The 10,746-nt window shown below is 35.0% G+C and overlaps 1 pseudogene; it reads left to right on the forward strand.

Annotated features, from left to right (window-relative positions):
- Positions 1-475: 475 nt before the first annotated feature.
- On the forward strand, positions 476-920 carry LOC140523985 (mitochondrial import receptor subunit TOM20 homolog; annotated as a pseudogene).
- Positions 921-10,746: the final 9,826 nt, after the last annotated feature.

The following is a 10,746-nucleotide window of genomic DNA, read 5'->3' on the forward strand; positions in this document are numbered from 1 at the left end:
GATAATATAATGATAAACTTGACAGGCTATACTTTTTTCTATTCCTCTAATGTGTGAGATGGTTTGAAGACTAGGTTATCTCAGCACCTCTACGCATATTTACTAACCTTTGACTTATTTCTGACCATGAGGACTCTGTATGTTTAGTTTTAAGCTCAGGAGGCACATTTGGAATCGTTCACTGTGGGAATAGTTACAATACAGATGATATTTTAGGGTCCTAATAAAATTGGTCACTTTAAGACATACAGACACAGAGACAACCTCAGCAACTGAGGGCCCTAAGAAACAATAGAAACGGAAAGAATTAGGCAAATTATCTCACATAAAAGATGAAACAAAGAGCTTTTACGTTGGAGGAGAAGATGGGAGTTCATGCTTGAAACTTACTTTCATCAGTATTGGCTCAAAGTAAGAAAAATAGCAGGGGATGGCGCTGCTACTTCTGCCTCCTCCAGAAGCAGCAGCTGTAAATATGGTGGGCCAGAGTGGTGGAATCCCTGCTGGTGTGTGCTGGGCCAGGTCTTCTTCATCAGCTACTGTATTTACTTCTACTGCAAGAGACAGAGTGACCCCAACTTTAAGAATAAGTTCCAAGAATGAAGAAAAAAAAAACAGAAGCTTGCTAAAGAGAGACCTAGGCTTTCCAAGTTACCTGACCTTAAAGACTCAGAAGCTGTTCAGAAGTTCTTTATTGAAGAAATACAACTTGGTGAGCAATTACGAGCCCAAGGTGAATACGAAAATAGTGCTGAACACTTGAGAAATACCATTGCTGTCTGTGGGCAACCACAACAGTTGTTGCAAGTTTGACAGCAAACTCATCCATCACCAGTGTTCCAAATGTTCTGACTAAGCTGCCAACAATTACCCAGAGAATTGTGACTGTACAGAGCTTGAGTGAAGATGATGTGGAATGAGAAAATGTCAACATAATAAAATGTTAATAAAAAATTGTAAATTATTCTTAGCCCAGAAGATGGGAAGGGGGGTAGAAGGGCAACCATACTAGTTATGGACTGCATATTACACTGAAATCTACCAAAGTTGATTCTAACTTTGAGTAGGTAGATTTGGTTAGATTTTATTTATTTATCTTAGTGAGAAGTGCCTTTTGATTAAAAAAATAATTTTATAAATACACTATGAATTATCTAAATATCGCTAATTTAATTTGTTACTAAACTAAGCAGTTGTTAGATACATAAGACATGACACTACTACATGTTAAAAACACTCAGTGCTCATTTTTGACAAAATAAAAATTAAGGCAACAAAAAGAATCCTGCACTCTATGTTAGAGAGATAATGGGCAGGTTTGATTTATCCTAGTAAATTATGTAGTATAATAGAAAATGGTTAACTTTTTTTTTTTGTTTACCAAAGCTAACAAGCTGTGAAAATCATTGAATGTGAAGTATTTCCTATTGGTAAAGATAATCATGGATACATTTAGGAGATGTTTTTGATGTATAGGACAACAGCTATCAACAACCAAAAAAGACTCTTGAAAATCTTTTAAAGTTTATGAGTCCTGGATATTTATCTTACTAATCAGAGTTATTGGAAAAAACACTGAACTAGTAACAGTCAAGAAACTTGCGTTCTAGTTCTGTTTTGCCACAGTTGACTCTGAGTGATGAAGGACAGACATCTCTATCACATATCCACTGCAAAATGAGAGAGTTGTATTAAATAGTTTGAGTTATTTCAACTCTATGATTATCTTCACCATGGTCAGAGCCACTTACGTAGGTTGCATTTTTCATGCTTGTTTTTCTTACCTGTCACAGATGTTAACTGCATGTTGCAAAATGGTTTCCTTGGTCTATTACTATTGCCCTAATGAGTTTTTCTTTTTTAGTTTAAAAATCAGTACAGAAAAATTTTCCAACAGTTGGCTACCCAAAATTAGAGTAGTGGATTACCTCAGGATAGTGTGAATTTACCATCATTGGAGGTCTTTAATGAGACTCTATGACCTTTTTGGAATTTCTTTTCAGGTATTTATTGGATTAGATGATCTCTAAGGTGAAGTCTCTTCAAACCCTGACACTGTGTCATTTTAGAATGAGTTTATCTTACTCCTTACTTCCTTGCACTTATCTCTGTGGTCTGTATTCATTTCTCCTCATCTACACCTTGGGGATGAAAGTTTTTTTCAGAGAGAGATTGTGTTGCTCATGCTTCTTTTCTATAGGCAAATCAGTTTGAAAACTAAAGCCTAGCATCAGTTACATATTGGGATATTCTAGACTTAACACTGTCTTAGGTCTTTCTGAACAATAGAGTGGCCCCAATGATTTACTATGACCTGTTCATCAAAATTTTCTTTAAAAAGATCACATGTTCTTTTCATTAGTATTGAAATCTTTTTCAATAATCTCCTCTAGCTTTATAATCTTAAAAAACAAAACCTTAAAATGATGATTTGGTGATTAAAAGTGGGGGGAAAGGGGAGACTGTTGTGCCAAGGGGAGTAAGGCTATTGCAGAGCTCCTCTGACCTGCCAATCTGAGCATGTTAAAGAAGGGTTGTAAATAGGCTGCAGATAATTAGGGGAGGAGGGTGGCTACTGAGAGCTAAGACAAGAAAATAGCTAAGTATAAGCTTCTTTGAAAGAAATGAGGCAGTACAGAAATATCATAGACTGAAACAGACCACTTAAAATTGAAATGAAAGAAGAAAAATTTTGGAGAAGTTCAAAGTTATAGAAAAATTCCTGATCTATAGTAGTGGAGTTTCTGTACAAAGAGTTCCCTATGCTGATGAGACCAGAGATCTGGACCAAAATACCCTATATTATAAACCATCTAAGCATGCATAAGTGAAAGTAAGAAGGCAAGAATGGGATGAACTTGGATACAGGAAAGTAAAGGATTGTCCATTTTTTTGTGATATCAAAACCCAGTAAAAACAGTCTTTTTCAGTTGGTATTTCTGATCGTAAAAGGTATGTAAATTAAGTTGGGCCCCTGTTGTAAGAAATTTTTTAGTGAAAAGATATGGAAATTTTTCCCCTTATTTCTTGTATATTGTTCATTGAAATAATGAAAAGTGAGGTTTTTTTTAGCAAAATATAATTGTATTTTGCGCGGCAAGTACAAATTTTAATACTAGTTACATGTGGCATTAGAAAGCCATATATCTGTGGTGAAAAGTAATTTATCTTGAGAGTGGAAATGGTGTTCTGATTTTTTTAGATGTCTACCTGTAGAACTGGTCCTTGCTCTCTTCCTAAACAATTTCATTTGAAACTCCAGTCCATTTTGGTAATATGAAAGACTATTATGTTCAAGTGAATTAAATTTGCCCCCTCCCTACTCCCCCACTTACTTCCTCTAAGAAAAAGAACAAATTGTGCAGAATGTACACACTTGCATAAAACCTTTGGAAATGGAAAATCATGAACTTTCAGAGGTGGACAGGTTTCCTTGTATGGACAAATGTTTTTGATCTGTTTCATAATTTCATATTTGGTGTAAAGCATCAGGAACATTTTGGACACATGTGTTTACCTGAAGGTAGCAGAGTTATTCTATCAGATGATTTTAGTAATTATCCAAATGGAGCATAATATTTTTACTATCAGCATGTCTGTTTTTATTCTATTATTAATTCAACCTTGGGAATAAGGTGTTGGTCAGAATATAAAATGTTATAGAGTATGCTGGTTTATTACATACACAAGGACTAAACAGCACTTTCAATCTTAAGTTGAATTTTTTAATGTTGTTTGTGGCTCAAGGTGTTAAAAAGTGAAGTACTAAAGGGTTTGGAGAACAGATAAGCAAGAGTAACATACATACTCAGTTGGTTATAGAAATCTATGTTGCCCTACAGGGAAGTTTGAGGAAAGGGGGTTAAAAGAAGGAGGGGATGGCTGATACAAGGGAGAGAAGATTGAGGGAGGTGGTGGTCAGAAATAAGCACTGAGGAGGAAGGATGGGGTGAAATGAGAGAGAAATGAATGAATGGGAGAAAAACAGAATGGAGTGAAATGAACAATTAGTAATCTTAAGTGTGAATTTGAATGAGACAAACCCACTCATAAAACAGAAGCAGATAGCAGATCCAAAACCAGAACCCTACAAAATGTGGTTTAGAAGAAATACACTTGAAGCAGAGAGATACACAGAATAAAGGAAAGGGACTGGAACAGAATTCATTATGCTTCTTGAAATGTAAAATAAAAAGCAGGGATAGCAATCATGATCTCAGAAAAAGCAAAAATAAATCTATTTAAAATGAGAGAAATGGAAGAAAATACAATTTGTTTTTCTTTCCTTCTTTTTTGCTAAAAAGGTGCCATAGACCTTGAAGTATTATTAATAACAAATATTTTTTTTGTATCAAATGGTATAGCATATAAATTCTGAAGAAGAAACCTAGCAAGCTATAGGACAGACTAGATAGTAAAACTATACAGTGGAGGACCTGGACTTTCCCCTCTCAGAACTAGATAAATGTAACTATAAAATAAATAAGAAAGGAGCTAAGGGAATGCATATTATTTTAGAAAGGTTGGATATGATATACCTTTAGAGAAAATTGAATGATAATAGAAAGTAATATACCTTTTTCTCAGTGACGGATGGCACCTACACAAAAATTGACCATGTATTAGGGAATAAAACCCTCATAGTCAAGTGCAGAAAAGTTGAAATAATAAATGCACCATTTTCAGATAATAATGTAATTTATCACTAAGGCAATATTCACAGCACTGGTGGTGACTATGAACATACCAGAGTAGATCTGAATCACAAAGTATAACCGATTTTCATATAGAAGGCAGGAGAAAAAACTTTTATTAAGACACCAGAAAGTCAAATCCTATACCAGAAAACCAAATCCATCATAGTAACAAATACATATATCATAGTAACCAAGACATCTATTCACACTGTCAGGTCTTCCTGCAAATGAACATCCTTGAACAATTCTTTGCTATTTCAATGAAATAGAGGACATAGAAGCATTCTTACTGAAAAGGCCAGAGCTGAATAAAAAAATTGACTTTCAAATACAAGAATCAAGAGAAACATGAAAAGGTAAACAGGAAAGAAAAGCCATAAGGGACCCATTAACGTTGAACTGTTTACATTACATTATATGGAAACATGATATTTGTAGCTCATAAGACCTTTTTCAGTATTAGGGTATTTAAAGGGAATCTATATGTATATCTACAACTATCTATAGGCATATATATATATATATATAATATATATATATATATTATATATATATATATATATATATATATATATATATAGAGAGAGAGAGAGAGAGAGAGAGAGAGAGAGAGAGAGAGAGAGAGAGCACAGGGTGAGCTGAATATGATGGGATAATATCTAAAACAAGAAAATTAAGTGTTGAGAGGAATGTACTAGGAGAAATAGAAAGGGAGAGAAAGAATGTAGTAAATCATCTCACATAAAAAAGGCAAAAAAAATGCTTTTACAGAGGAGAGAAAGAAGGGGGAGATGAGAGGGATTAAGTGAACCTTGGCTTAAGGAGGGAATAACACAAACTCAATATGTATAGATATGGAATGGATATGGAAATCTGTCTTACCCTGCTGGAAGCTAGGGGGAAAGAGATAGGAGAGGGAGGATAATAGACGCAATGGCAGATTGGAGGAAGGGGTAATCAGAAGCAAACACTATTATGTGGAGACAGGTCAAGGGAGAGAATAGAATAAATGGAGGGCAGGACAGGATAGAGAGAAATGTGGTTATTCTTTCACAATGTGACTGTTATGGAAGTGTTTTGCATGGCTACACATGTATGACCTATACTGAATTGCTTGCTTTGTCAATGAAGGTGAGTGGGGAGGGAAGAAGGGGGAGCATGTGGAACTCAAAACTTTTAAAAATGCATGTTAAAATTGTTTTTACATGCAACTGAGAAATAAGATGTACACGCAATGGGGTATAGAAATCTATCTTTCCCCACAGGAAAATAGAGGGGAAACAGATAGGAAAAGTGGGGCTGATAGAAGGGAACACAGATTGGGGAATGACATGATTGGGTGCATGCTGTCCTGGGGTGTGGAGAGGTGAGAGATGGGGAGAATATTTAAAATTCAAAATCTTGTGAAACTGAACATTGAAAACTGAAAATAAGAGAAACTTACAAATAAGAGAAAACTGAAAAAAGAGAAAGAAAAGCACTAAAAGGCAGCCAACTCTAAATTCCTAGAATATACTTGGAAGACAAGAGTTGATCAGTAAGATCTATGGAATTATCATATTTGTAACTATTTGTTATGATAATCTCCCATGACTTTCCCTATGATGATTTATGGTGAATTTCATTCATAGAGATAGGTACCTGTGATGCCATTGTTATAGGAAATTCCTAAATGGGGAAATTACATTCACGAATGCAAGCTCCCAACTTCTCTGAAACTTATATTATTATAGGGCTGCTTAAAGTACTGAGTGATTAAGTGACTTGCCCAAGTCACATAGTGAGTATGGGTCAGAGATAGGATTTAAATTCAGATCTTCCTGGAATTGTGGCTGGCTTTTTATCCACTATGTCATGTTACCTCTGAGAACACAATTTAGAATACCTTTAAAAATGTAGTTCCTTAATAAATATTGCTTTATAAAGCTCAAAAAATAAATTTTCTCAAAATGTATAAAATGTGTAGTCCAGCAACAGCAAAAGATAGAAGTAAAACATTTCATAGAAAAGTGAGAGGTGGATATGAGAGAAATCAGTCAAAGAAGAAAAGGGGAGTATTTGGAATGCCAGCAGTAGCATTTGTTGTTAGAGTAAGAAAACATTAACTATTCGTGGGCAGAGGACAAGAAGGAAGAGACAATTGTGAACGTAATTTCTTTAGTCAAGACTACAGAGTCTTTTACAAAAAGACAGCAAGTAGTTGTTACAACACTGAATGAAACTATTCATTGAGTTATGTCCCTGTATATTGGTTCAGTACTTTCTAAAACTAACCTATCAGATATTTGGGGAATTTCTATATTGTTAGTCCATCTAGATATCATGTAATAACTGTGGCTTTTATTCCCAACCCCACAACTCAATATATACAAAGCAATTTATTATAAACATATATGAACATAAATCCATATGCCCATACATACATATATACATATATACACATACATACATATATATACATATACATATATATATTCATAGGAAGAGTGGTACATAGAAGCAATAAGATTTAATATGTGTTAAGGAGCAATCAATATGATTAAATAAGAGAAATGTGAAAAGACTTATACTGACTGATTCAGAGTGAAGAAAACAGGTCCAGATAAATAATAACATAGTAACAGAAATAAACTAAATGGAGAAAATACCAAAAGATAATATAATTCAAATCAAATTCAATGATCAATGTTGGTTCTAGATGATAACTGTTTTATAAAGCAACATTTTTCTCAGTTAAGAAATAGAAAATGTTGGTGGAGTCAAGATAGCAGAGAGAAGATAGAAACTTGCTCGAGTTCTCCCCCAAGTCCCTCCAAAGATGTTTAAATAATGCCCTAAAACAAATCCTCAAGTGGTAAAACTCACTAAAGGATGGGGTGAAATAATTTTCCAGCCTAAGACAACTTAAAAGTTTGATAAGAAGTATTGATCTCAACAGAGTGAGAGTGGAGCACAGTCCAGTGCAGGCCTCACTAGCACAGACTAGGCCCCAGCAAATGAGGAGCAAGACTTGGGAGTGAAGGATTCAGTAGCTACAGTGGCTGTTTCTGGAACTCAGACCACAGACAGTAAAGGGGTTGAATAACTGATTAGAAGGAGATTACCAGGGTCTGTTTTCTGGCACTGGGGACAAGACTCTGTTGCTTTGTCCAAATGAAGACTAGTACATCAGTGCTTGTGACCACAATAGAGTGAGGACCGTTATCACAGTTACAGGGCAGAAAAGAGTGTTTGCATTCTCTCACAGGTCAGAGCACAGTCCAGGTGAGTTGTAAATACACCTCTCCTAGATCATACCACCTTAGAAAAACTATAAATCTACAGATCCCTCCAAACAGCTGCAGAAAACCTCTGAAACTTGGGACAGTGCACCCTCCACCCTGAAAGCAGAACCTCAGTTTAGCATAGTTGAAGTCAAGCAATAGGCAAGGAAAATGAGCAAACAGCAGGAAAAAAACCTGACGATATAAAGTTACTATGGAAGACCAAAGCTACAAAGAAGATCAAAACACACACTCAGAAGAAGTCAGCAATGTCAAAGTTCTTACATCCATAGCCTCCAAAAAAATAAAGGAATTGTCTTAGGCCATAGAAGTGCTCAAAATGATTTTAAAAATCAAGTAAGAGAGGTGGAAAAAAAATTGGAAGAGAAATGATTCAAGAAAATCATGAAAAATGAGCCAATAGCTTGGTAAAGGAGGCACAAATAATCCTAAAATAATGGGAAAACAGAGTACCAAAAACTTAAAAGAGGTATAAGAATTCAATGAGCAGAAGAATTACTTGAAAAGCAGAATTGGGCAAATGGAAAAATTGCCTTAAAAATTAGAATTGAGAGATTTGAAGCTAATGATTCTATGAAACATCATGCAACAATAAAACAAAACCAATAGAATGAAGAAAAAAGAAGGCAATGTAAAATAACTTATTAGAAAAAAACATGTGATCTAGAAAACAGATCCAGGAGAGATGATTTAAAAACTATTGGACTTTCTGACAGCCATGATAAAAAAAAAAAAAAGCTTAGACATCACCTGTCAAGAAATTATCAAGGAAAACTGCCCTAATATTCTACAACAGGGAGGGAAAATAGAAATGAGAAAAATCCACCAATCACCTCCTGAAAGATACCAAAATGAAAACTCTCAGGAATAGTATGACTAAATTCCAGACCTCCCAGATGAAGGGGAAAATATCTCCAGCAGCTGGAAAGAAACAGTTCAAGTACTGGGAAGTCATAGTCAAAATAACGTAATATTTAGCAGCATCTAAGTTAAAGGGCAGGAAGGTTTGGAGTATGATATTCCAGAAGGCAAAGAAAATAGGATTACAACCAAGAGTCAATTTATCCAGCAAAACAGAGTATAATCTTTCAGGGGGAGAAATGGATATTCACTGAAATAAAGGACTTTCATACACTCCTTATGAAAAGACCAGAGTTGAATAGAAAATTTGACTTCTAAATACAAGTCTCAAAAGATCCATAAAAAGATAAACAGGAAAGGGAAATTATAAGGGACTTAGTAAGGTTAAACTGTTTACATCACAAGAGAAAATTGGATAGATGGAAGGGTGGAGGAGGGGGAGGATTAAAAAATACACTATTCAATTAAAAATTAACAATAGGATAAAAAAAGCACATATTTAGTATCACCCTTCTAATGCCTTGCTCACATCACATGATGTAATCATTGATTTTAAGATATTAATGTGCTAACATTGTGTTAATAATCTGTAATTTTTTGTAGGGCAGCTAGGTGACATAGTGGTTAAAGTGCCAAGCCTACAGTCACAAAGATTCATCTTCCAAAGTTCAAAACAGGTCTCAGACACTTACTAGCTTTGTGACCCTGGGGAAGTCACTTAAACCTGCTTGCCCCAGTTACCTCATCTGAGAAAGGAGCCAGAGAAGGAAATGACAAATTATTCTAGTATCTTTGCCAAGAAAACCCTAAATGGAGTCATGAAGAGTCAGACACAACTGAAATGACTGAACAACAACAAAAACTTCTTTATGTAATAGGAACACCTCTTTCTGAATCATAAGAGACCAATGACATTGGACAAATAAAAACTGGCTACACCCCTAGCTGACCCTTAAAAGCTTGAAATTTACAATCATTTCAGACTTGGAGCAGTTGTATAATATGACTTCTGCAAATGTACTAGACAATAGCAAGGAAGGGCAAAGGAATGGCTTTTCTTCTCCTGCTTTCCCTCCTCTCTCCCTCATTGGCCATGGCATCTAGCAATGGACCTACTCTCTCAGAAGGAGGCAACCACATCCAGCAGTTGGAGAATCAGTTCAATAGAATTTGAGGTACATTTGAGCAATTAGAGACACTCATTCTCCCGACAGATACAAAAAATAGCAGTCACTAAAGGGCAGACAGAGATTTAGGTAACAAAGGTGATTATATATTTATGAAGAGAAGTTACCTTGTATTTGAGACCTGAGCTGAGGAGAGGCATAGGTACATGATTCAACCCTTTGTAGAAGCACTGATACTGTAGGGTAGTTTCATAAAAGGCACCTGAAAATGTGGTTTCCTTTCTATTGAGGGAGTTCCAGAAGTCTTAGTGCAGTATTGAGGTATTGAAGTTTAAAACTGTGCTACCTTCTGTTTAATACATATTTTATTATTCTGTAATTTTCCCCTTTATCTCTGAAAATATTCTATTAGAATAATTTCTCAGTATATTGCTATGTTATCTACTTTCAGTCTTTTTGTGTTATATTGGAAACTTCATATTTTACATTTGTAGATTTTAGGTAATTAAGAAGAAACACAAAAGAAGCAAATAACCAGAAATGCATAAGCAAATGTAGTTATGTCTGCATTTTTTCAAATACGTCTGAACATGCAAAAGGTATATTTATAATAATTTTTAGTTCTGTTTTCCAGGAAAGTCGTTTGAATATGAAATAGTGTTTTCTTGTTAAATTTGCTCCCTATGATTTTCCCTCATTTAAGGCAGGCATTTCCTATTTTATTTCCACACCAGAGGGAAGAAACAAAATTTTGTAAAGGGAACTCATTTTTTGAAA

This window comes from Notamacropus eugenii, chromosome 2 (assembly GCF_028372415.1).
Source record: "Notamacropus eugenii isolate mMacEug1 chromosome 2, mMacEug1.pri_v2, whole genome shotgun sequence".
Lineage (NCBI taxonomy): Eukaryota > Metazoa > Chordata > Mammalia > Diprotodontia > Macropodidae > Notamacropus > Notamacropus eugenii.